At 51.6% G+C, this 25,585-nt stretch overlaps 1 protein-coding gene across 5 annotated transcripts in view; it reads right to left on the bottom strand.

The window, feature by feature from the left end:
- ANKRD11 (ankyrin repeat domain containing 11) overlaps positions 1-25,585 on the bottom strand; it is a 155,183-nt gene that overhangs the window by 55,275 nt on the left and 74,323 nt on the right. For 2 of the 5 annotated variants that reach the window (XM_054840870.1, XM_054840872.1), the window contains exon 3: positions 17,078-17,165. The exons of the other annotated variants lie outside the window; for them this stretch is intronic. The gene's annotated coding sequence lies outside the window, so the exon portion shown is untranslated. The remainder of the gene's footprint in view (positions 1-17,077; positions 17,166-25,585) is intronic. 5 annotated transcript variants of the gene reach the window in all.

Here is a 25,585-nt window from a genome sequence, read left to right as displayed (position 1 = left end):
AGTTTTATCCTTATTTTAGTGCAAGTTAAACACGCTGCTGCTGCTGCCATCAGCCTAAGGGTGTGAGTCACAACCAAGCCTGCATATGAAGCAATTTATTTAAAATTCAAGGAAGAACGTTAACACCTCAGCACGGTATGGGTAAAATACCGTACAGTATGTACCTCTACCCCATTGCGCCAAATTTCTGCGCTGCAGCAGCTTATCACCTCTGCTCTGAGCCAAGAGACCCAACTGCCGGAGCTGGGAAGCATCTCCAGCCCTGCCCGCGTGCCCCCCAACCCACCTTCTGCGCTACGACCGCGAGGGCAACGCTCCCGCGAGGGCCGAGACGCCAACGGCAAGGAAAGCTCTCAGGGCAATTACCCCCACCACGCTCTGAAACGCAGTTCCCTTCCCAAGTGGTCAGGGCGGGCTCGGGTTCGGAAGGAGAGCTGTAGAAATTATACCTGGCGATGTTTTATAAAAGGTGGTATTATTTATTTGTTTTAGTAACGCTAAAAGTCTTCGCTACTCTGAAATTTTCTGGTTCTGACTTCCATAGGCTTTCCATTTCTTTCAGTGCTCCAGTCTCCCATACAATGAAAGGAAAAAAAAAAATAAAATGTTGTCATGCTTTCTCTGCAGCTCACCTCTGATGGCTACCCTGTAAATCTATGTCCATTAAGAAGCCTTAAAAACTTAAAAAAATAATCTTACTGCTGAGCATGGTGAGCGGGCCGTTCACAAGAGTACAGGCTGCAAGCAGCACCATGGCACCTAGGAGAAGTCAGACCCGCCTTACTGACTTACTCATCTGAGACAAGGACACGACCCAAACCATCTCTCATCACCTCCTTTCAACCGCACGCGCCTCCTCCAGCCTCCTGTCCCCAGCTCTGCGCTTCTACCAGAGTCCCTGCCCGGGGACCTCGCTGTGATACTCAATTCCTACAAACCCTGCAAGTTTTCAATACGCTTTTCAGCCTTTCCAATGACTCCCCATCCTATTTTCTTAACAATTATCCAGTGAAACAGCGGTTTACACTGGTTTTCGTGAAACATCGCTATGGCTTCTTCCCGCTTTCCATCGGCCACGGCAAGTAGATCAAGGAATTTATCTGGCTTTAAAATATTTTTGCAATTTTTTGTGTCCAGTTTTGCTGCCAGCCCCTTTCCCTCTGACATGCCTGTGCACCACGGCGCAGCGGGCAGCAACGAGGGGCAGCTGCCTGCACCGCAGCCAGAACAGAAAGCCACTGCCAATGTCCAAGAACAGCTCCCCAAACCGTGTTCTGAATTGACGCCGGATCAATAGGCATTTGGGTGACCAAAATCACCGCTGCCTGCCTCTGATCGACACAGCCCCATGCCGCAGCGGGCGCTCACGGCGTCACTTGCCAAGCGTTGCTTTTGTCCGAACCGCTGGCTGAAGCCGCCTTTGCTTCCCCTGCCACTCGCCATCTCATTCCATCGAGTGCAATCATTTTCGGGACCGTGCCCTGAGCTGAATCGCAGAGCCTGCCTGGGTTGAAAATCTCTCTGCAGCGGAGTTCCTCTGAACTCTGTCAGCTCCTGGGCTTGTTTTTCTCGGCGGCTGGAGAGGCAGGATGGTGACGGCACGTGCAGCACCCCCTCGACACAGCTCCGAGATCCTCTCGAACTCCCAGCCTTAGCACACGGACACCACCGAGGTACTGATGCTCACAAGAGCTGCAGCTCAGCAAGGTAGCTCAGGGCCAGGTCTCCAACCCACGCTGCCCGGCTAATTTGTCACTTGACAGAGGTCAAACAAGCCTTCACAGAAAACAGCGCGAGTGACAAGACTCCTTAAGGCCAGACATCAGCTATAACTGGCTTAAATGCCACTCGCTAACAAACCCGTCCAGTGGTGCTCCACAGCTGGCTGCTGCGCTGTACCAGGGCCACCAGAGACAGACCTCCGGAGCCTCCGGTCCCACCACGGCCCCGTTGCGTTTCAGCCCCTTCCCGGGCAGCGGAGCAGCCTCGCGCGCCTCCCGGCACATCGGATCACACGGTCCGGTTATTCCAGGACTGCATCGCTCTGCGGCCGCCTCCTGCTGCCGAAGGGGATGGGCCCGATTCATTTCGGTCTCTATAAACCCTTTCACCTTAAAGCCTCATGACTGAGATTGAGAGAGATTAAAAATGGCTTTTGCAACACAAAGCAGAATTGTTTATTTAAGTACCAACCAGAGAGCGTAATGACAAACCGCGCGTTTCTCGATCTCAGTATTTTTTCACAAGCAACGGTGTGTCTCAGCCGCCCCCGGCACCCCTGGCTTCATCCCCCGGCCATCTCCAGCAGATGCTCTGGGCACCGCCGGACCATTCCCACAAGCTTCACGCTTTTCTGGGCCCAGAGGCTCACTAATGCCACCGGCTCCCAGCCCTCCGCAGCCAGATCATCCAGGCTGAGATTATCCGCGGTGCAGAGGCAAGCCAGCTCAGGGCTGTTAGCCGGGGCACGGCGCTGCACCGGTGTGGCCGCGCTGCTCCGGAGCCGGTCCTGACACAGAAACAGGAGAGCTGTTTCCACATCGTGCTCGGCCTCAACAAATACATCCCGCAGGACCGGAGCTGCTGCATGTCGTGCCCACGCTCTGGGAGCCGGCAGCTCCCGCCGCACGGGGACATTGCGTGAGATACGAGTGCCACGCTGCAGCGCCGGGTGCCACGCTGTGCCGGAACTGACCCCGGTAAGAGGGGCAGCGCTTCGGCACCGCTCTGAGCCCGTGCGGGGTTCCTATGCTGCGCCTACGCCGTGCACCCAGCACATCCCATGATATTGGGATATACGGGATATTTCAGTATTGGAGTTACAGCAAAACGTGGGCCCTCTGCTAGGATGAATGACAGTGAATTCTGTGAATCTGGTACCCTCCTCCGGGTCGCGGGCTTAACCTTTGGATGAACAAACCAATTCTGCCTGGCCAGAGCCAAGCAGAAGACGTTCTGCTCCCCCATTAACCATTTTTCCCTATTTCTGCAAAGATTTATCTGAGTCTCTGTTCCCCACTTTGTGATGGATTAATTTACTCTGGCATTAGATCAAAAGGTGTTATCAAAGGAACAAATGGAGAATCATACGCTGCTTTCATAAAAGATACAGATATTTCCCAGCACATTGGAGCTTTGTTCCAGGCTCTCAATGATGACACTTTGCAAAGGTTGCTATAAATTCTGGGATTTTATGCTTACTTCATGCACAGCCTCTACTTACAGCTCCTCTGGTACAAGCTTCTGCAAATTCCTCTAACGTGCAACGTTATCCTGCTACAGCAATGCAGAACCACCAGCCAAAGCACTCTCTCAAGGCCTGGCTATCGTTGAACAGCAACGATTTGTTACGCTGGCAGGTTTGTGAGCTGGCTGGGGGCGATGAGAGCACCACGACACTCGGAAAACCACAGAGAGCACACACGTGGATGCAGACGCTGAAGGATCCTGACCTTTCTGCTTCTCCCCGAGCCGCATCAGTCTGGACCTCGGGATGATTCCCTCTCCTCACCCATCCCCACCAAACAGCTGCAGATCCTCCTCCGGGCTTTCCCCTGCGCAGGCTCAATTACTTCATTGGTTATAGACTCGGAAAGTCAAAGTTTCAGCCTGCTGGATTTGTCCAAAGAACTCCTTCTTTTTTCCTATTTTAAATTGCACAACTGTATGGCCAGAAGTACATTTAAAAGCCATTTGTAACTTCAGGCTAGGACAAACCAGTGCCGTTATCCCTCCATCAAACAAAATATCTGCCCTGTAGCTGCCAAGATGTTCATGAGGGTCGGTACCAAGGGACAACACGCGTGGACTAGAAGAATATATGAAAGGTTGCAAAAATAATCTGCTGCAGGTTAACGCTTACCTGCAGCTCTTAGGCAGATGAGCAATACGTACATAAAGAAACCGGTACTGTGCGGTGCCGGGGCGGTGAGGCAGGCTGGTCTCAGGGAAGAGCCTTTTGCTGTCCCCATCAGCCGGCACTGCGCTGTCCCTCTCTCTGCTCCAGCAGTCCACACCGAGGGAGGAGGCAAGGACCAACCCCTACTTGCAGTGGGTTTTACTTGCAAAAAGGACCGGCAAAAATAGCTGTGGACATCACATAGAGCTGGTCTCCATCTACCACGATTTTTGCAGATGCTCCACTCTTGATAAGATGTGAACTGGGAATTTTTTTCTTGCTTTCTAAAAACTGATTCAGGAACACATTTATTTTAGCACTGAAATGTGCAGGACGGTCTGGCTGTGCAGAAGGAACAACTCAGCACTTTGCAGGAGTGGTACGCGCAGTGCACAGACACCGAGAAAAACGCATTGATTAGGATGGGGCTTTGCATACTAATTTACATTAGAACTGTTCCACCCCCATTGTATCAGGGCCCGTGAATGGAGGCATTGTCTCAGGGCACAGCATTCTTCATACCCAGCCCCTGCAAATGGGAGCCCTGGTGCTACGTAATAACAAAAACAAAATCTCAGCAGAAGTCCATTAGCATCCAAAGGGCAGGAGCTTGAATGCATCAGAAGAATTCTTTGAAAAGTAAGAGTGAAACGAATGTAATAAAATGCTACTATTAAGTGATACTCATTGTCCAAATTAAACCATCAGAAGCAAAGACCTTGACTCTCAAAACATATTCAGCGCAGCACATGCTGCAGAGCCGGGGAACAAGGCTATTAAGAATTTTAAGCCCTGGACTTGTCCCAAGCATGGATTACTCGATTTCTTCGTGGGCACTTGATCACATGGAACTATATTTGGATTCCCAGAATAAAAGCTCAAACCTTCAGGAGGGTGTGCATGGCTGTGCACCCCACACACATGCAAATCCCCACTTGCACGCCAGTAATGCACGCCAGTAATGCACGCCAGTAGGCCGGGAACCGCAGGAGTTATTAATTGCCCCAACGCGGGAGCAGGTCTAACACGATGACAGAAGAGAGCCCGGCACTCTTAAAAAAAGCCGGGCTGAAAGTGAGACTGAAGATTTTTCTAGAAATGGTGAAACAAGTGCAACATTTCCCTCTTTCTGCAGATGTGGGGAACGTGACCGGCACAGCAGCAGTGATAAGGGCAGACCTTTCCGCTCAAGGAATGCCTGTGCTCCTCCAAAGCAGGGGAGAAACCACAGATTTCTCCACCACGGCAGAACACGCAAGGCCATTTTGGAGTTATGAGGCGGTTTCCCTGTTCGTTTATTCAAGGTACAATTCCTAAAACTCTTACATACGAAGACAAAACCTCAGCTAGTTGTCGCTTCTTCAGCTTTTCCATGGCCACTGCAGACCAGCAGCCCCCAGGAGTGTCCATGCAGCGGCCCTGGTCTCTGCCAGCCAGACGAGCGAGGAGCCGACCCCGGACGCGGCTCTCGCAGCTCTGTCGCAGCCGGCCACCCTCGCCGGGGCTCCTGCGCTCAGAAGCAGCTGAACCGAACCAAAGAGACAGGACAGTGGTTCCCCTGCCCAGGCCCCTCGCTCCCAAAGCCAGCCGACAAAACTCACCTGGGTTTCAAAACCAACTCAGCTCCATGTCTGCAACCTACAGCCCAGCTGCCATCTCCTTCTCCCAGAGCAGTCGGAGGTTAATTCACACATCACGTGTACCTGGGGCTCTTCGCCATCCTCCTCCGGGACTCTCGCTGCTTCAATCCCCCTTTTACCCCTCAGCTCATCACTGAGCCCGGGACTGCTACGAGGACGAAGCACAACACGCTCCCATGTACCTGCCCAGGCCACGCTCGGAGGAACAGGAGGCAGGTCAGCTACTCGCACTACAATAACACATCTCAATGAACCATTAAAAAAGAAATAAAAAGCTCTTTTCTAATTTTACTAAGCCTTCAAGCTCTCACCTTCGGTGTCAGCCCACAGCTGGCAGGCAGCCCCAGCAGCGCCGGTCCGCAGGCACGCAGCTCAAAGAGCAGCTTAGGTGGGCACGATGCTCTGCCCGTCCTCCCAGCAAGCCGGCTGCAGCGCGGTGGCAAGGTTTCTCCAGCACTTTGTTAGCAGGGGCTCATTGTGCGAGGAAACGAGAACATCAAAGGAGCAAACTCCAAGCGAGTAAGTCGCCGAGAGCAGACGGGCCAGCCCAACCATGCCCGCCAACTTCCCTTCTGGTTTAGAGCATTTTTTTCCTCTGGTGAGTTATGAGATGGGCTCCAGCTCCTGTAGCTCACACCAAGTTTCAGTCTAGAAAGTGTCTTCCTGCCATATACCGTACGCACGCTGCCGTTCCTAGGCCACCACGAAGCAAAGGGCTCACCTCTACGTTTTACAGCATTATGGGACCGGCGGGTCGCAGACAGAAACTCGTCTGAGCTGCTCAGTACAGGCAGCCCCTGGGGAAGCCACTTGCTCTGCCAGAAGCTGAGGCGTGCAGGAGGAGCCGGGCACACTCGAAGGATGCTGTGCTGCTCTCGAGAGAGGGCAAAGCACAAGCGTCTTGTTTAGAAGGCATTGGATAATGACCAAGCCTCCCGCTGCTTTTGTGCAGGTCAGCCTGGCCCCAGGACAGCAGAACAAAAATCACCCAAAGATTGCTTTTAAATTTTTAATGTCATTCTTGCAAAAGGAGAGCCTAGCAAAAAAAAAAAATAATCCACTTGAAACGAACCCTAGAAAATTAGAAGGTTGGGAAAGTGTGAAAATTTCATATAAACAGTGCAATTTAGTAGTCAAGGCCTCCTGGAAATACGGTTGTATTAGAAAATTGCTACATCACCGCGGCGTTTCCCGTACCACGCTCCCGCACAGAATATTTCACTTAGTCTCTTTTCTCCATCTCTTCATGAACCCTACATGTGGACGTTTCAAAACAAAGCCGCCGCGGTGCCCCGACACACAGGATCTGCATATCAATGTCCCCCCGGACCCTTCAACTCTGCAGAGAAAGGCCGTAATCTGGGTTTTGTTCCCGGCCCCATGGAGCGGGAGCCGGGTTATGCAACCTCTATTCACCCTCCCCAAGCCCTGGAAACATCTTTGTAGCCCAGGACAGGAAAGCTGGGGGAGGAGGAGCAGGAGGAGCAGGGAAGGGGCCCAAAGACAGTTTGGGAGGCAGGCTCGGTAGAAGGATGATGCGCCGCATCTTCACGTGCTCTCCTCCTTCATCGGAAACCTCCGAGGGGATCGGTACGGACCCTGCGTGCGGGAATCCAAGCAGAGACACCGTCAGGGAAGGTCCCAGGGCACGCACGTGCTCCAGACCCCGGCAGGGGAGCGATTCACCGTGGGCAGCAGCAGCACCCAGCCTGGGCGCGAGTAAGGGGGTGCCGGCGCGCAGCCCTACGGCGAATGCAACAGACCCCGGTTCACCCTGCAACACACAAACGCGTTTGGGATGATTTGGTGGAAGAGAGATGGTGCAAGTGCCTTTGCACAGCCCTGACCTAAGAGTTTCTCCCGCAGTCAGTAATTAACATGATTTATATTTTGTGCTAAAATTAGCTACCCAGGGATGTGCTTCCCACGGCGGTGCCGGCACACCCGTTCCATCAGCCAAACCTCCTCGTTTCAGTGGGGGACAGGAGCTGTAAAAGAGGTTTTACTTCTGTAGACGAAACTTCCTCTCCCACTGACCAAGTCCAACCTCCGCCTGCACCCGGAGAGAGTCCCCGACACCGAGACCAGGGAAGGGAATGAGCAAAACCATCTTTTCAGCCCTGGTCCTTGCAAAACCACAGCCTGCACTGCCATTCACACACAGCTGTTTGCTGCGCGTGGCTATTTTTGCACGGCCTATAGAACAAAAATATAGGTAGCTATGTTAGGTGAGTGTTTGCACTGTTTCACGGTGCAATGAAAGCCAAACTAGGTCAAGCCTTAGCCGGTATCCTTTAAAAAAAGGGAAAGAAAAAACATAATCAGTGGGAGAACAGTGAGCTCCCAAGGAAGAAAATGTTTGTTATCATCTAAGATACTTACTGTGCATTAGATGACTGGGGAAAAAGATACATATACATATCCACATCTTTTCACAGTTTAAATGGTCCTTTTTTTAAAGGACACTGAAGCACCTTGGACTGGAAAGATGTTTCATAAACATTTCATGCACTGACTTCAACCAAAAAGGAGTTTTCGCCTATAATACTCTTAAAATGTGATCTGGTAGCCTGCTCTTGGTGCAGGCCGTGGGCAAATTTATTGTATTTCTTGGCTTCTCCGCCATGAACAAAACCTTTTCTTCTGCGGCACTGACAGCAGGAGCCCGGCAGGTAACAGGATCCCAGCCCTGCCAGTAAAGGCAACTCGATACCGTTCTCTACAAGGGGAGAGGAAGGCAAATGGCTTTAATTTCTATCAGAGAGGACAGACTCCCACTAGAGATAGGGTCCGTCTGCGGGAGCACGTCACACCTCGCAAGCTGGATGCCCGAAACAGAAAGTGGGGAAATTGAGGTGCCGGGCAGCCGTCTCCTCTCAGCAGGGATTTCTGTCCTGCCCAGAAGCAGGCAACGCTGGAAAATGTACAGTCTTGTGCGCCCCAGTCACCGTGATGGTCTCGGGAGGGTTCCCAGTTTAACGTGAGCAGCCGACCACCGAACGGGAGATTGGGCAACTGCAAAGCAACCGCGCTCGGGCTGCAGTCCGCGGATTTTGCTCTGTGTGCTCTGCAAGTCTTAGCGAGCGATGGGACAGACGCAGGACACCTACGAGACAGCAGTGCTGCCCCAGATTGTCACCTTCTGCCTCCTGAGCCGGCAGGCAGAGGAAACCCTGAACGCACTAACACTGCCCAGGCTCATGGAAATTAGGAACCGGGTAATTTTAAACACTTCCTCAATGAAAAATGTTCTCAGGCTTAGTTAAATGTGCCAGATCAAGCCTCTGTTCCTGTAAAACCTGATGCATGATTATCAGTCAAGGCCAACGTATTTACCCTAAAATTGGGTAATATTGTTTTATGGTTCTTAATAGTTCAAACCGACAATGCACCGCTCTGAACAGACACTGCCGAGCAGTTTCTCAGCCTTTCATCAGGACTGCGTAGGCGTTGAATTCTGGAGCTAATCACCTTAGCAACGGCTCTAAACATATGTGCAGTGACATCAGCTGATTTCTGAAAGCTGTAAATAGAGGATAATAGCACGAAAAAATTCTGGATTAAAGCCAAGACCTAAAAAACATACTATTAAAACACCGCCTGTAATTCAATGTATGCAAACTTGTTTGCATCCCCGCTCCCCAAAACCTGTGTAATTACACACCTACCAGCACAACCGGTGATTGTCCCACTGCAGGCTACTCTCAGTTTCAGAAATTTCCCAGAAACGAGGATTTAATAGAAATCCTTCTTCAAATTTAATTTTAAAAAGCCTGGAGAGAAAAAAATCTGCAGATCACCCCCCCCCCCAGCATGAAGCAAGGCTAAAGGAAACCTGCTCCAACCTACAACCCTGTCTTTAAAGCCAATAACCTCAACTTAGGAGAATTATTTGTACATAAGAAAATAAACAAGGTGCTCATGGGCTTTATCAGTGACTCATGCAGGAACCGTGAGGAGGAACCGTGGCCAACTCCGCTTTGAGGACGTGCTGCCCAGCCCGGGCCTGTGGTAAAGAAGAGTTAAAGCAGCACCAGGCAGGGGCACGCAGGAGGAGCCCGTTTCTGGTGAGCAGGCAGCGTGAAAGGGGCATATTCTGAATTACCTCATGTTTGGTACCTCATTAAGATCTTAAACTGTCCGTTTAGGGAGTCCCTCAATCAGCCATCAGCGTAAGACACGAGGACAATATACTTTTTGTTTTCCTCGTTTCGTTGTGACCCATATTCCCGAGGTCTGTTGTGCAGGATGTGACCCGGCCGGCTAAAGAAACCTTTGCAGTGCCTCCACGTTAAGCTGGCACACTGGGAGGGAGAGAGAGGAGAGGGGAGAAACGGGCTTAATAGGATTTTCAAATGTCAAAAAATATCTTTAGCAGGCCCATTTACGCAGAGTCTTAGCACTCGCTGAACTTGAAAGCAAAATATGCTGTGCAAAGAACACAGCTTGCATGCTAAGCGGACCCGAGGAAACGCTGCTCCTGCAGCACAAAGCCACCCAGCTCCTTCACCCTCGCCTCCGGACGACGGAGAGAAGAGAACCGCAGAGTGCCTTCTGCATCAGGGCGAGGAAGGTGCTGGGGGGCTGTGGGGTGCCAGGGGGGGCTCGGCATCGGTGCAGCACGGGCGATGCTTCGGGCCAGCTCCCCGGATACCGGCCGGGCCCGCAAGGCACCCTGCCCTGCAAAGGGACCGGCAAATCAAGCTCGTCTTACTTGCGAAGCGCCCTGCATTAAAAATAAAAAATAATAAGGCTAGGGAAACAGAAAATGCAAACTTGACAGCTGCATCAGGAGGAGGATGCAGCACAGAGACAGAAGCAAGAAATTCCCCCTCCTTTCTGCTGTATAGGGTTGAGGTTTTTTTCTCTGTCAATTAGAGTTGCAAGGAAATTCAGTGAATTGAGATCAGCAGTGTTAATCGTTATTGCATTTGAATTTAATTAGCATTATTTTTTAACTACAGGTAATTTACAGTGTCTCACCTAAATGTGGAAGTCGGGTAGTGCCTTCTGTTCGCTAGAAAACCACCATGCCAAAGATAATCCTGCTATTTGCTTTATGCCTTTAATTTCTGTAATCCATGGTTACCAGTTTCAGCGAGACTGCCATGGTTACTCCCCTGCTCCTTTTATCAAAGGCTCCTGTGTGCGTCTCGCTGGAGCGGCAGCACTTCTGCCGAGATGCTAAGAATAGCAAAGCCCCTTTCCCGAGCGCTCGGTAAGGTGAGATGCAGCCGAAGGATGAAGTTTCTGAGAACCGCGGGGGAAGAAGGGGACCGACCGTGCAGGCGGGGGTCAGCCAGCGTGGGACCCAGCCGGTGGACATGTCCTGCGCGAGGAGGTGCGGCAGCATCTCCTACTTTCTGCCTTTCTTCTTGCCCGAGCAGAGGTTTAGGCTAGCAGTCTGCCCTCGGCAGATCTCTAGGATGTCTCTATGACATCTTTATCATCGATTTCAGTTTTTCCAAAGTCCCCCTCCGTAGCTTGCATCACACTTTGTGTATCGCAGAGCTTTTGGACTCAAATCTTCAGAAAGACCCTAAAATTCTGGATCACCATGTCAGCATGAGAACCGTCGCCCCCCCAGGTACAGCCAGCACATCTGTGGGGCCAGGCTCCTGTCTGGCCACGGAGCGACCTGTCACCATCACCCAAGAAAGCGACCGATTCAAACAGTCCCATCGTTATCAGAGACACACACTGAACGCGATCTTGCATGGGTTTCCCATACAAGCACCACATCTCCGATCAGCCAGCTCTCCAAACCGGAGCTGGCCAAAATCTTAAAGCATTTTGAATGCTTTTGCTAAGCTGGACATCTGCGAGAGGTAAAGGAGACACGGCTGAGCCGGGGGAAGGTAAGGCAGAGTTCTCGGGATGGGAAGAAGCAAACCCGGCATCGCTGCGTTGCTGGTCCTGGGACTCGGGGCCTCAGAGCAGCGATGCACCGGACAGACAGCTGCCTCGGCAGGGACCGACCGACCACAGAGCTGCCAGGCAGTCGGACCACCAGGAGCCCGACCATCCGGCAGGACCAACGGACAGCTTAAAACATTTTACACGTTACTGCCCTGAAAAAGCTTTCCTATGTCCAGAGCATTAGCAAATCTAAGTTGATGACACCTCAAACCTTCGCAGGGATGCACACGCTCAGCAGCTGGAGGCGACAGGCATCACCTCGCCATCTAACCACAAGGTCCTGTCACAAGCACGTGCAATGCTGAGATGCTGATGCAGCTCGGCACCCCTGGAAAACACCTTGCTTTCCTACAGCCTGCCGCTGGGTCCCACTGCAGGGCAGCTCCTGGGTGCCGCGCTCACTCGTACGGTATCAGTAGGAGGTGGATGAGAGATGGGTTGTCTCGCTTTAAGAAGGGCGCAAGGCGGCTGGTGCCAGCATCCTCGCTGGCCTCGCACCGGAGGAGCCCTCCTAGGACCCCCCTGGGAAATGCAAGTTGCCTCGCCTCCGAGCAGGACGAGCTCCCCCACGGTGGCACAGCTGCCTGCCCAATTCGGTGACACGCACCCAGCCGGGCTCTTCTGAACAGAGCCACAGCTTAACTGTAGGGAAAACTTGATGCTCAAGGACAGAAACATCAGAAACATCAGAAAACTGTACAAAAGGCACACACGTTCACCATCTTTTCAGGGACCTATGCCTTTAAAAGCAAACGCTCAAACACCCTATGGAAACTGGTGCACACGTGCCTGGAGATAAACAACATCATGGGACAGGTAAGCTAGTTACTCATGATTTATCACACCATCTCCCCATCTAATTGCATAGCTAAACGGTCAGTCATTTTAATCCACCGTAAGCAGCTTATGCTTTCTTATGTAGCTCTGCGACATTGCTCACTTCCTGATTTGGAAATAATAACTCTTTAAGTCTTGCTCCAGAAGGTGTGAAAACAGTAACCCTGCACAGATTGTGAGACTTGTGAGATGCACGCACGGGACAGATGTCTCCTGGAAGAGGGTCCCAAACATCATCTCCATCCTCAGTGCTGAGCGAAGCTGAGGATTTTTTGTGAAGGATCACAGAAGAAATGTTACATCCAGATGCCAGCCCTTGGTGCCGGTGCCCTGTAATGTCAAAATGCGTTTCTAATCTTACCCTGAATCGTACCCTCAGCCAAAATCTGTTCCTTATCTTCTTTCAACAGATTAAGTCATCTCCTACGATACCATTGCGGCATTTTATTTCTCCAATAAACAAGGCCAGTTGTACTTAAATCACCACGTCCGAGAGCCCGCCTGCCAGCACAGCTCCTGGGAGCACCGGCCGGCCGGCGGCTCTCCTCCCTCGCTGCACGACACCGAATGCCCTCGTACTTTGTATTTCACCGTAACCCGCTCCTGCGACTGGATCAGCACCCACCTCTGCAATGCTGGAAGCGAACAGGAGCCAGGCGAGCACCCACTCCCACCACACGCAGAGCCTTCGGCCTCGCACCGTGCCCCGCCGGGCAAAGTTGCGTCATCCTCAGCACCTGCTCTTCAGCATCCTTCACCTTTGTGTCCTGCCGCTGCCAGCCCGCTCTGGTCACGCACCCCAGGTCCTCGCTCCGTGCTTTCCCACAGTCTCACTCATTTCTTCCCTACTAACAGCCGACCGCTCTCCAGTTCGATTTCTCTATGTACTCGCCATTAACTTAACAGGAACGAGGCACCACGATCTGCCCGATTTCGGGACGGTTTGATGCTGGCAGATTCCAGCGTAGCAGTTACCTGATTTTTTTTTTTTTTTTTAAATTTTATTTTCAAAATACTTGGAGACTCCCACAAATGAGTGTAAAAAGCTGCAAGGGTCCATCAAAAAAGCGTCCCCATGCACTGAGATCCCCCCATCCCTCCCCGTAGCCTGAAATAGTCAAAGCGCATTTTAGCTTTTCCACACCAATATGCAGGTAAGCAGCAGTCACAGAACTTATCTAAAGATTCAGGGGAAAGAAATCAGGTTTTGAGTTACAGCAAGCTTTTTTCACTGCTCAAAAACTACAGCCGTTGAAAGTGAAAGCTCCCGCTCCGCAGGACCGAAGAGCTCGTGCGCGCCGCTCGCATGCCTTCCGCTCACGGAAACGGCCGCAGCCAAGGGGATTTTTCTGACTTGCAACACTGGAGAACTTTACCCCCTGAAACCACCCGTGAACTTCGGCCGATGACCCCAAGTCAAGCTTAAAAATCATTCCAGATACCGAGCCAGATCAAAAGCACTAGCCGGAATCGCCTGCCTTTGATACCCTAAACCCGTTACCGATACTGGGCCAGACCGTGGGGCTAAACTCCTCCCACAAGAAATCTCCTTTAGCTTGATACAAAATTGATTTTACCAGACGTAAAATTCATTTGTGTAGTTGCACACCCTAGTAGTCTTGAATGGGGCGAAGGAGTATTTCAACTCCCGGTGTAATTTATTATTTAAAAGCAGTAAAATTACATTGCTGATAGGAGAGCCCGGGCTGAGAGCAGCGGTGATGTAATGGGTAATGCAGCTCCGCTCGCCGTATGAACCGCGCTGTACATTAGCGTGCTGGCGAGGGTGGTTGCTCCTATCAATTATTTATAGTCTTCTGGCGCGCAGCCTGGAGAGGGTCACATCGCTGAAAGCTAACTTTATCTTCATTGTTCCCAGCCTCCTGCCCAGCTGTCACTCCGCTGGCTAATTCCATACACCCAGCGCGGCGTAAAAGGACGCTGGACTCTCGGTTGGGTTTGGCTCTCCCCGAATCGGAAGGTGGGCTCTTACTGCGAGCTGGTGGGGTCTCAATAACGTTGAAAGCGCTGACTTGGCTGTTTAAAGTCTGCCTTTGAGATTCCCCGGGTCGCTGGGATGACCGAAATACGGAGAGTTTCAGTGCAAGCGCACGGCGTGCTTCGGGGGGGTGGGAAGGTGGGATGTCAGCAGTGCGACGGGGTTCGCCGCGTCTCTCACCGCGCCACACGAAGGGCTGGCTGCAGTGCACGTTTTCCTACGTGTCGCAGCAGGAGCTATTCAATAATGTATGTAAACGTGAGGGGGATGGAGGAAGCTCGCTTCCGCTCTCCAGAAAAAAATAAAATAAAATATTAAAAGAAAAGGGGAAATCTCTCCTAGGTTTTTGGTTCAGCCAAGGTCTGATTCACCTGTATTTCACCACCGCAGCAAGGAAGGGACGGCGTCCCGCGGTACCGGCCCACCAGGCAGGAAAGCGGCTCTCAGGGCTTTGTCCCTACAACTCACCAGCACACCTCTTCCACTGATTACCCACGAAATTAAATCTACCGTGACCACTTTTCAGACTTTTGAAACGTGCTCTTAAACACACTGCTCATTTGGCCCGATACCTATAGTGAAGCAGCTCACTTTCACCATTACCTGCTGCAGGGTCTCTGCCGCTGCAAGAGAAGCTTCCCTAGGAAATCGCTCCAGCAAAAACCAGGTATGTGAAGATGGGCTGTCAATTCCAGATTAAATAACACTGTGTTTTTCAAGTCTCACGAAGCCAGGAAAACCACCTGAATTTTCCTGCAATTCAGACTGGCTGTCTTATTTCAAGCAACAAGTACCACCCAGGTTTGGTTTAGACCTACAAAACAATTCCGATGATCGTGTCTGAAAACAACGCACAGCAATTTCATGAAAAACACAACATTTGCACAAAAAGGAAGTTGTTGAAAAAGAAAACGCGGCCCCAGAGGAAGCAGGTTTGTTCTTCTGCGGCACAAACGGGGCCTGGGAGAGGCTCCTGCTGCAGCACCGCTGGGGCTGGCACGGCAGGCTCAGCACCTCTGGCAGCACCCGGCGCTCTGGGAGCTGAGCCGGGGATATTTCCTCAAATTTGGCGCAGACCCCCAGGCCAGCCACAGGTAACTAACCTTCAATCAGTGAAAACCAGCAGTGAGCATTTTCTGCAACTTTTCTGCACTACAAAACCCGGGAGAATTCTGCCCAAAACTCCAAGAGAGGGGGAAGCGAGGCAGCCGCGGGAGGAACAAGCTGGTTCCCATCCCAGAGCCGGCACCACCACGGAAAACTGCGTTTTGACCAGGAGCTGAGCCTGGAGCGTGCAGACCATGCGCTGCTCCCACCGCACCGGCATCTGCGGGGCCTTTAGATCCTCTCCGAATCCAGGATTATTTCCATGGCAACTATCTGGAGAACTTATTAAGTTAAAAAAAAACCAAAAAAAACCCCCACCAAGAACAGTTTGAACACACAGACCCTACATTCGTAACGTACTAGCTGACTAAATTAGCAGCGTTAAGATTTTTAGTAATCAAAATAGATCATGTTCTAGCAACTCCATCTTTTCTTTGCCACAGCTAAAAAGAAAAATCTGATAGTAATATCAACGCAGGGAGGAGGAGAAGGGGAATTACAGGTTTTCTAAGACCACAGCCCTATATCAAGCCAAGTCTTACCCCATTCAAGTGGTTTAAGAGACATTATTTTAATATCTGACAGTTCAAGTACTGTTAAATAAGACTGAGTTTCCATGAGATGATAAACTTCGTTGCAAGGCACCTACTACACAATCAAAAAGATGACTATCATGTGACACGAAGCAGTTACCCAGTACAAAAATTCATCGAATCGCCTCAAATTTGTACCAAAAAAAAGCATGTAATTTGCAATTCTGCCCTTCCAAGCTTTGTGTAGCACCAGGTATCGCTCGCCTGCCCACCGCCAGCCCAACGCAGGGCTTGCACGAACGCGTTCCCACACATGCTGGCTAATTCGACGGACACGACAGCCTGCTCACGCTGATCAGACCCGTAGTGCCAAGTGACCCAGCGAGGAAAGCCACTGGAGTCGGCTGCGTTCTCGCGCTCATTTACAAGTTAATCATCTTCCTCACTTCGCTCAAGCGTTAGTTTAAACAGAAGAGGAAAAACTCAGAGGTCCTTTATCATATTTAGCTTGAAAGATTCATGAGTTTGGGATATTTGCTCTGAGAAAGGACAATTTGCTTATTAAAGCTAATTTCAAATAAATTAAAAATTAGCAAAACCTGTTACTGCAACACTGAAAAGGATTCATCTTTCTCAATTTGATTCTTTGGTAACCGAATTCCTGTTTCCTTCCAGGATCAGCCTGCAAAACAGCAGCAGAGGTGCGACAGAGCGCTCAGGAACGTTCATCAAGGAAGGACGATGTTTCTGCCTCCAGCAAGGAGCCTGCTCCCAGTTACACACATGGACTGGGGGACAGGGACACGCCAAGCATCGGGCTCTCACAGCAGGACCCAGATGCGGGTCTGAGCAGCCCATCCGGGAGCGGAGCAGCATTCTCCGCTCCTGAACTCGCAGGAATTTGGTGGCTACCACGGTACCGACGCGAGGCTCGGCATTGCAGCACGGGGATGAGTAAATTACCAAAGTTTTGGCAGCGCTTGAAAACAAATGCTGCCTGCGAATTTCATAACAGAGTGAGAAGTAAGTCTCAACAGGAATGATTTTGAAAGCACTTTAAAAAAAAAAAAAAAAAAGTGGTTAAATGAACTGTTGGCTCGGTCACTAAGTCCAGACTGGGAGATTATATGCATTATTGATTTACCTTAGAACAACTTGAGAACTCATTTCCAATGGTTTCTAATGGAACCTGGATTTTCTCAGTCCTAATCTGCCTTGTGAGGTTGAGCCTCCTGCAAGGAAATACAATACCACAGCATTAAAATGGCAGCTGTCAGATGTACAACAGCCCCATTCATTTAATGAAGATAGCGCAACGGTGATAGGGATTTTTAAAGTCTACTCCAAAAGGCTCCTTTGCAATTAAATAGAGTGGTGGGAACATCGTGGTGAGGACGGCCTCGTGAGTGCCTATAGATAATGGCGTAGACCTGCAAGTCTGGGGATTTACAGAAAACAAAGGGAGGTTATGAGAAGTTTATTTTCGTAGTATCAGCTTGCACACGCTATCTATAGTCCTTTCAGAAGCAATGCTGATTAGCGGTTTGAGCGGAGAAGTGGCAGTTTTGAACCTCAGCTCTGTTGCCTACTCAGCCACAAACGTACAAAACATTTGGGCAAGTCAGTTTTTCAACAGCCGCAGCTGTAAGACGCGCAGAGTAATGCTTTGGTTTCTATTCTTAGCAAAGCACGGGACGGAGACAGCATAGCATATGTACAGCCAGTAAACAATTCTTCCGTATGATAATCAAAGCCATTTTAAAATAGTAAATTCCCATCTGAACAAATTAAGATCTTTAGGAGGGTGCACCGAGCATCAGCCCCCATTTGCAGACGTGGCGCGCTCAGAGCGCCCGAGAAAAGGAAGCCGGTTTGTGGCAATCTCAGCACAGAAACGGGCGATCTCGTAAACAACCAGGCGCCGCTGAGGTCTTCCTCCCCATCTCACGCGGCGCAGCGGGACTCGTGGCGTGCTGGATCAGGCCATGTCCCCGGCACCGAGCCCCTCCTCACACACACACACACACACACACACACACACACACACACGGCTCCGGGGCAGGCCAGCCCCCATCTCTGCAGCGCAACGCCAGGAACGCACCCCGCTCCCAAACCCCGCGGGCTGAGTGCCATGGAACGGGAGTCGGGAGCAGGGGAATGGGATTTTGACACCATCGACCCTTAACCTCCGCTTCAGCAGCAAAAGCTTCTCCGCTTCGGGAAGTGTTTTTGCAACACACTGTAGCAGGCTCAGCCTTCTGAAATGCGGGTCTGCTTTTTTAACAGGTGAGAAGAATATTATTCCTTCACATACCTAAAGCTAAAAGGAAAAGATCTTTCTCAACTCTTACAGAAGAAAGATTCCTTTAATACAAAACCAAGTAAGGAATATTGTAGCCCCAAAGGAGGCTTCCAGAAAGGTGTGAGCACAGAAAACAGAAGCTCATAGCAGGAAGGAAACTGTAACATTAGCTACAGACTTTGAATACACACGCAGATCTGCATCACCGAGCACGAACAGCCAGCAAAATATTCAGTGCCAAAGAACAAAAAACAACATTTGATCCTCAGCTATTTTCAAAATTCATCTGCAAACGCATCCTGCCTTAAGACAAATGAAAACCAAGGCGTGATGGATACATGGCAATTAACTGCAACCGTTATTTTTATTATTTGTCATGTCTTGCTAGAAAACAAGCACTGCCCTTAGCCCCGAGACATCCTGTGGAAGCAGCCAGCCGCTTGCAAAAATCACCGAGCATTATATTCTGCCCCTTCTCCAGTTTAGTGTCTTACCCCGCAGCTTCAGAAGCTCCCGGCTGTCCTTCCCCCTCCCTTCCCGTCCTCCTCCAGCTCCTTCCCTTCCAGCCAGTGTTTCCACCTCCCTCCCCTCCTGGCAGCGGTGCCGGTAGCGTGCCAGATGTCAGCCTGACCCTGCAGCCGCCGTTTCGGGTCAGTTGGAGGGGTTACAGTGCATGGGGAGCGGTGAGCTCCGGCGGTGGTTCCCATCTCACCAGGCAGAGATGGGACAGCTCCACCACGCAAGTGATGGGCTCTGGGCACAGCTGGCAAATTTAGTTCCAGGCTTTTTTTTTTCCTGCTAATGAACCGCCAGCAGCAGAGCCGGCAGGAAGTTTGACGTTCATGCACGCTGCAACGAAAGCCGTCGGCACCCAGAGCTGGGTAAGGTGACCCTTGACTATGTTAAGCATCAGTCATTTGTACAAGTGTCACTTATTGCACGAGGGGAACAGATGACCTGAATGTCTCCTGCAAGAATAATTGCAGGTTGAAGGCAAGGGCTAAAGTTTCTGGAGGAGGGATGCTGCTGTTTGCTGGGAGGGCGATGCCCCGGCGCTCCAAGGACCATCCGAAAGACATCGGGCTGCTGCAAGGAGGTAGCAGGGGCAGCCACGGGGGAACTCGATACAGATTTAAAATGAACCCAGGCCTGTATTCTTGACCAAACTACACTCCTTGAAGGATGTGCCCCCGATGAAGGAACGGCTCCAAGGCGACGGTATGCAGTTTGCTGGAAGGAAAGGGGAAAGCTTCAAGCCTGACATAAGCCAGGGCTCAGATTCCTCTATCGTACAGACACTGCACCGCAGATAAGGCTGCGTCAACTTTTCCATTTGAGCACTCTCCCCTCTAAGGTTTACAGTCAGAGCGAAAATGTTTTGGCCAGGTGGAAACTTAACATAGAGGCTCCCAAAGCAGGGAGCTGCCCGTGTATATAAAACATTACAATGTCACCCACCGAGACTTGGTTTCCCTCCATTGGGAAAGGGAAAATCTCCTCTTCCTCCCCGTGAAATTCTTCGCATTCCTCCGCAGCAGATAAGCCGTACCCCTCCATGGGGCTGCTCATCCGCAAAGCGCCCTGTACCACCAAACAACCCGAAATCGGTTAAACATTAACCGAGCAGCTAAGAGGAGGGTGTGTGACCACAGCGCCGCAATCCTGATCCTGCCCCAGCGCCAACAGCCCGGCTCCGGCACGCTGCCCCCCGCACGGCTCCGGCCCAACGCCACCAGCCATGCCCCAACCTCTCCAGCGAGCAGGAGGTGCTGGCACCCACCGTGCCATGTTTTTGGAGAGGAAGGGAGGTTTTAGACAATAAGGGTGTTTCTCACCTACAGAGTCCATCTGCCTGTGGGGAGGGGGTAAGGAAAGAGAGGTGCATCCCGGCACCTGGGTCCCCGCCGCCGTGCCGGAAAGCGGGGTGCCCACAGGCAGGACGCCGCTCTCCCTGCCGCCACACATGCCTCGGGCTCCTCCAGACACATTTTCTTGGTTTTGCGTTATGGCAGAGCGAGAGGCAGCAAACCCAGCGCGCAGGCTGCCGGCTCAGCCCCGTTCAGCGTCTCATTTCTGCGTGCTGAACTACAGAGATGCTCCATTTCCAAGGAAAGCACCGGAGAAGCCCAGCTCCCCCGCAGCCGCCCAGGCCAGGGGCTGCAGGCACCGGTCCCCATGCCTGCTCCTGCTCAGCAGGCAGGCACAGCACCCAGCACCCAACCCTGCGTGCTGGGGAATTTCGGGGCCTGTTGACGTGCGTGGGGGATGGGAAAGTATTTCGGTACCAGCGAACAGCACAGCCCTCCCCCCTGCATGCTTCACTGCAGTTATCCCTGAAGACAGAAAAATTTGTGCTTGTTTTTCTGCTGCTGCTGAGCAGCTAGGAAATGTCTCCTGCCACGGAGAGCCTGAGTAAATCCCGGCTCCTGAAGCAGCATCTGAAATCAGCTTCTCTCCGATCTCCATCACAATTTCAAACCTTTAATTTACTGAGGCTTCAAGTGAAAGCAACGTTTGTGTTTGTTTACCAGCCATGGAGGAGCTCTGAGCACTCAGGCTTTATCACATTTATCCAACAGAAATATTCTGGGGAGCTTCTTGGACCGGCTGTGACTTATCACAAACTACCGGTCACAAACTTTTCCTCCCTGTCCCCGCGGGAGCCCAGGGACCGTCCCTGGACGGCCGGGAGAGTCACCCACGCACACGGTGCTTCCAGCAGCCTTTCAGGAGGGCTGCGCTCAGCTGAGCACTAGGAACGAGCCTGGGGTTCTCTATTTCCAAGTTCAAATGAAAAAAAAACCCCAAAAACCAAACAAGAAAACAAACAAGAAAGGACAAGAATAGCCTGGGTTTATTCTTCTTCCTCTGTTAAATCTTGGAGTGCTGGACCAAGACCCGGCAGTTTTCGCCCGGGGAAGCACCTTGCAGGTTCTGTCGAGGGCTGGAGGCCACGCGGGATCTGGAAAACTTTCCCCCGTTACCTTCGGTGAATTTAAGATTCACTGCTGTACGTCAACGAAGCAACTTTGTTCTTTCTGGAGGGAACGGACAGATTGCAGGAGAAAACTATATCCCAATTGCTGCCAAATTCCACAGATTTAGTTATTAGTAGGCAATTAGGAACCATTATTAACACTTCCTACTACGTTAAGCTCCATTTGCACCCATCTCTGCGCCAGCCTGGACGTTTCCGACAGAGCAGCACTCCGGCTCCAACACGCACGTGGCATCACGTACCAAAAACTGTGTCTTTCCTGCTCGCTGCCTCCTGGGCCCCTTCTCCGCAGATATATTTAATGCAGTTGTCTTACAAAACAAAATTGCAAGTAAAAATACAGAGATTAAAAACGGGGAGGGGGGGGAAATAAAAGCGTGGCTGCACAAAGGAAAAACAATTTTGCTCTTGTTTTTTAACTCACAATCAACATCTGAGCTATTCAGGAAACTGGTGCACTGCCCTCCAACCAACTTCAATTAGGGAATTCAAAAGCAGTCAGACAAAAGAATGCCTGGGAGTTACTGCACCGCACAGAGATATTTTTAGCAAGAGCTGGGAGGCTGTTTGTGGGACACTGCTTTGCTTCCATTGCATTTCAGCTTTTGTATTTACATTTGCAGGACAGTAAGATTTACTAGGTCAGAGGGAAAAAGAGAGGAGAAGCAGCGTAAATGATGCGAATCACTTTGCTTTCGGATACTCTTGGAAGGTATTTTAGCAAAAGCTGATGGAGGCCAGAGTGAAACAACACAATTTGCCTCCGTCTGCTTCAAAAAAGCATCTTTCAGCAGAAATCTCAAGTCACTCCTTTACAAAGGGTGATGTAAACTCGCAAACAGCCCCGGAAAGGCCGGTGGGCCCACACGCCCCGGCAGAGAGCGAGGCTGCGTTCGCCCGGAGCAAAGCTGCAGCTGAATCCGCCCGGTGACCTCTCCCTCGCCCCTCCCCGGGTCACCACATGGACTGACAAACGGCACGGCGGCAACACCAACACCAGGGCGGTCCATCGGCATCGCCGCACGAATACACCCATCCCAAACCCGCAGCCATAAACGCCGTTCGGATCTTCAGTCCGGAGCGCAGAAGCACGCAACCAAACCCCAACGAGCCACTTCTGGTTTTTCAGAAGCCATTTCCTAAAAACGACAAGCTGCAGCCGCCCTCCCCTCCGCAGGCTCGCCAGCACCGCCGGGAAGGTGAAGCCCAAAGCCCTGACCCCGGCGTCAAGCGCGGGGCTGGTTTCGGGGAGGCGGCGGGCGCCCCACCGCCTGCGCTATCGGCACGGCTCCTCCGGCGCAGCCCCCTCTTCCGCTCCCTCCCACCACTGCGGCAGCGCAGATGGCAGCAGTGTGACCTCGCTGTTCCTGCCTCCTTGTTTTGATCCTGCAGTCTTGATTGTTCAGGCTAATCCCACACTCCCAGCCTTGGCTGCCGGCCAGGACTGTTATTAATGGCACAAAAGCTTCTCATTCCAGCTACTTCTACATCCGCTAATGCTGTTGTTCCCTTCCCTCGCTCCCCCTCTTGCCACATTACAAACTGGAGCTGGAATATATTTTACAAGTTGGGGGGGACACCAAACCCCCTCTCTGATCATCCTTGCACACCGAAGGCTCCACCAGAACTGGACGGGAAAGGCTCATCAGCTCCCAGCAATAATTACCGATGCCAAAGCGGTTAAGACCACCCTGCTCCTCCAGCAATCGGCTCCGAAGCGATAAAGAGCACACAGATGCGGGGAGTTCCTAGTGATCCCTTAAGGAAACCCGGGATCCCAGGCAGAAGGACGCACAGCTGCCCGCAGGGCCCGAGGGAAGGGCTCTGCTGCCCAGGGCAGGAGAAACATCACTGCGGACCAGAGGGCCGAGAGCCCGAGGACGGGCACGGCACCCGTCTGCTCAGGCACCCATCGCTTGGGCAACCGCCTGCTTTCTTGATGCTAAATAACTGCAAAGCTCCCATAAAAAGCCCTCACTGAAAGAAGGCTTCAATCTATTTGCAATTCAGCCCCTCGCATGCATTTAGCCCTTTTACAGCACGCTCGCCCCTCGGCAAGGAACCCAGAAGTCCCCTGCGCAGGGCCCAAGAGCCGTACTCAGGTACGGCTGCTCTGCCCGGTGAAGGCTTTGCACAGAGAGCCCACCGCAGCCACGGCTCCGCTGCACCTCGCCTCCCCCTGCCCTTTGCAGGAGGCTTGCACGGCAGGGACGGCTGGTTGGCATCACCGACCAGGGCTCTTGGCACAGTACCGGGGTGCAGGTCCCACATCAGCGCGACCCGCTCGGACCCAGGGCTGGTTTGGGAGGGGAAGGGATGAGGATATTCGTCGGGGCCTTCTGATCTAGCGGACACCGGCCAGCCCCATGCCCACGGCACGCAAACCCCTCGGCGGCAGCTGCTGGGGGACAGCCTGCAGCGACTGCGGCCGCAACTGCTCACCCAAAAAGTTTGGTCATGAGTCAACTGAGCAGAGCAGGTCCCTCAGCACCACGCTCGCCATGCCGAGGGCCACCAAGCTGAAGGTTAATAAGGTTTAGAGTTGCTTTAAACTGCAAAGCCAGCAAGAGGGATGTGTGCCTGGGACCCTCCCATGGGAGCAACCCCACCTTCCCGTGCTGCAGAGCGGCCAGGGTCCCAGGTGCTGGGACATGCCGCGTGGGGAGCATCACTTCGGTGCTGTGTCTGAAGAAAACTGCCCGGTTTTCAGCCCAAGCTGTCATCTTGGTGAGATGATTCACCATTCTGCCCATGCGACTTGTCGAAATGCAGGAAAGGAGAAAAGCAGCTACGGGAACATTTCTTCTTATTAGGAAGGTCAGTACATTTTTAATAAAGGGCTCTTTAAAGATAATCTCATTTCAGTGTTTACACATGTTAAAGAGGTTACAGAGATCAAGACATAATGAAGTCAAGGAGGAGAGGACAATAAAAGCGTGGCTGGGATATTACGGTGAGTGATATCTCCAGCCTGACGGTTTGGACTACGGGAGGACGAAAGCAGCCGGGCACGGACCCCGTGTACCCCAGCAGAAGAGGGGGTTCAGACACCGGGAATAACGGGCTGTTGCTCGCTCAGGAAAAATCACTAGATTTCTGAATGCAACCACTATCTCCAGCTTCTCTTTTTCCTTAAACATAGCACATCACGGCACCTGCCCGCTCCTCCCCAGGCACGCCGCTGGCACGCTCGGTCCGACAGGCTTGTGCAAGCACTCGTGCTCTCCCTGCGAGCGAACGCATGCCACCACCCACCCCATCCGACACAAACATCTTCAAACACCGCAGCAGCTTGTACTATAGGCAGAGCCCTTGTTTACCAGCACGCAGGCCTAATTTAAACTCCTGAAGTCATCTCCAGCCTTTCGCTATAGCAACCCCAGCAAATCTTCCCACTGTAATACGTGCAGAGCAGCTTTGCATCAGAGCTTTACATCGGCTGAGGTTAAATCCAACAGAAGTAAAAACTCAAGTATCTGCCAGCAGCTCCCGGGGTCAGCAGTGGAGTTTCATAAAAACTCTCGCTCCGAGGGCAGAGCTCCAGCATGGCTCTTCACGTGCCACGGATTAACCCCAAGGAATTAAAAATTCTCCCAAAATGCTCAACTCCCACTCCTCTGGGTATCTGAGGAAACCTGCTCTCATTCTTCTCTACGACAATTCAGTGCAATGGTTTGGGGACGGGGGGATGCACGCCAGCGAGCAAGGTCGCCGGGAAAAGAGAGTTTCTGTCAAGTTTGGAATTATTTCTCTACTGAGCTAGAGAAAATTTTGGTGCCTGTTCAAAATTACCATGCTTCATTGCAGAGCATGCAAGAGACTAAAAATAATCTTTATTTAAAACTACTTAATAGTCGCAAGATCAAGCAGAACAAAAGGAAAAATATATTCCGAGGGAAATGTTACTTCTAGAGCTAAAATGACACTTGGAAGTCCCCATCAAATAACTTTCAACTGAGGCTGCATGGAACCAGGAGGAAGCGGGGAAGCCAGCACGGATTAACCAGATCACCGGGGGGGGGTGGGAGGAAAGCGAAGATATCCGGAACTGCAGGTATTTAGCATGGCTGCATCAATTATAGGTAAATTGGAGTGCCCTTGTGAAGCAACTGGTTTTTAATTAGTGGAACAGGCAAGAGAATCACAGACATAAGGGAGAGAAGTGAAGAAAGAACAGCAAAAATAGGAAAACGGTTCAAATGAATAAAATAGTTTTCAAAGCCAAAAGGACTTGCTGCAGTCATCTCAGCAAACAGCCCAACAGGCAAGAGAACTGCCCTGCGTTAATTCTCCTTGCGTTTTCTACAGATACGGACCAAGTACAGCAGATATTTTAAAACCAAGACAGCATT

This window comes from Grus americana, chromosome 13 (genome assembly GCF_028858705.1).
Source record: "Grus americana isolate bGruAme1 chromosome 13, bGruAme1.mat, whole genome shotgun sequence".
Lineage (NCBI taxonomy): Eukaryota > Metazoa > Chordata > Aves > Gruiformes > Gruidae > Grus > Grus americana.
The sequence above is the reverse complement of the archived record's forward strand: the minus strand, read 5'-3'. Positions and strand labels throughout refer to the sequence as shown.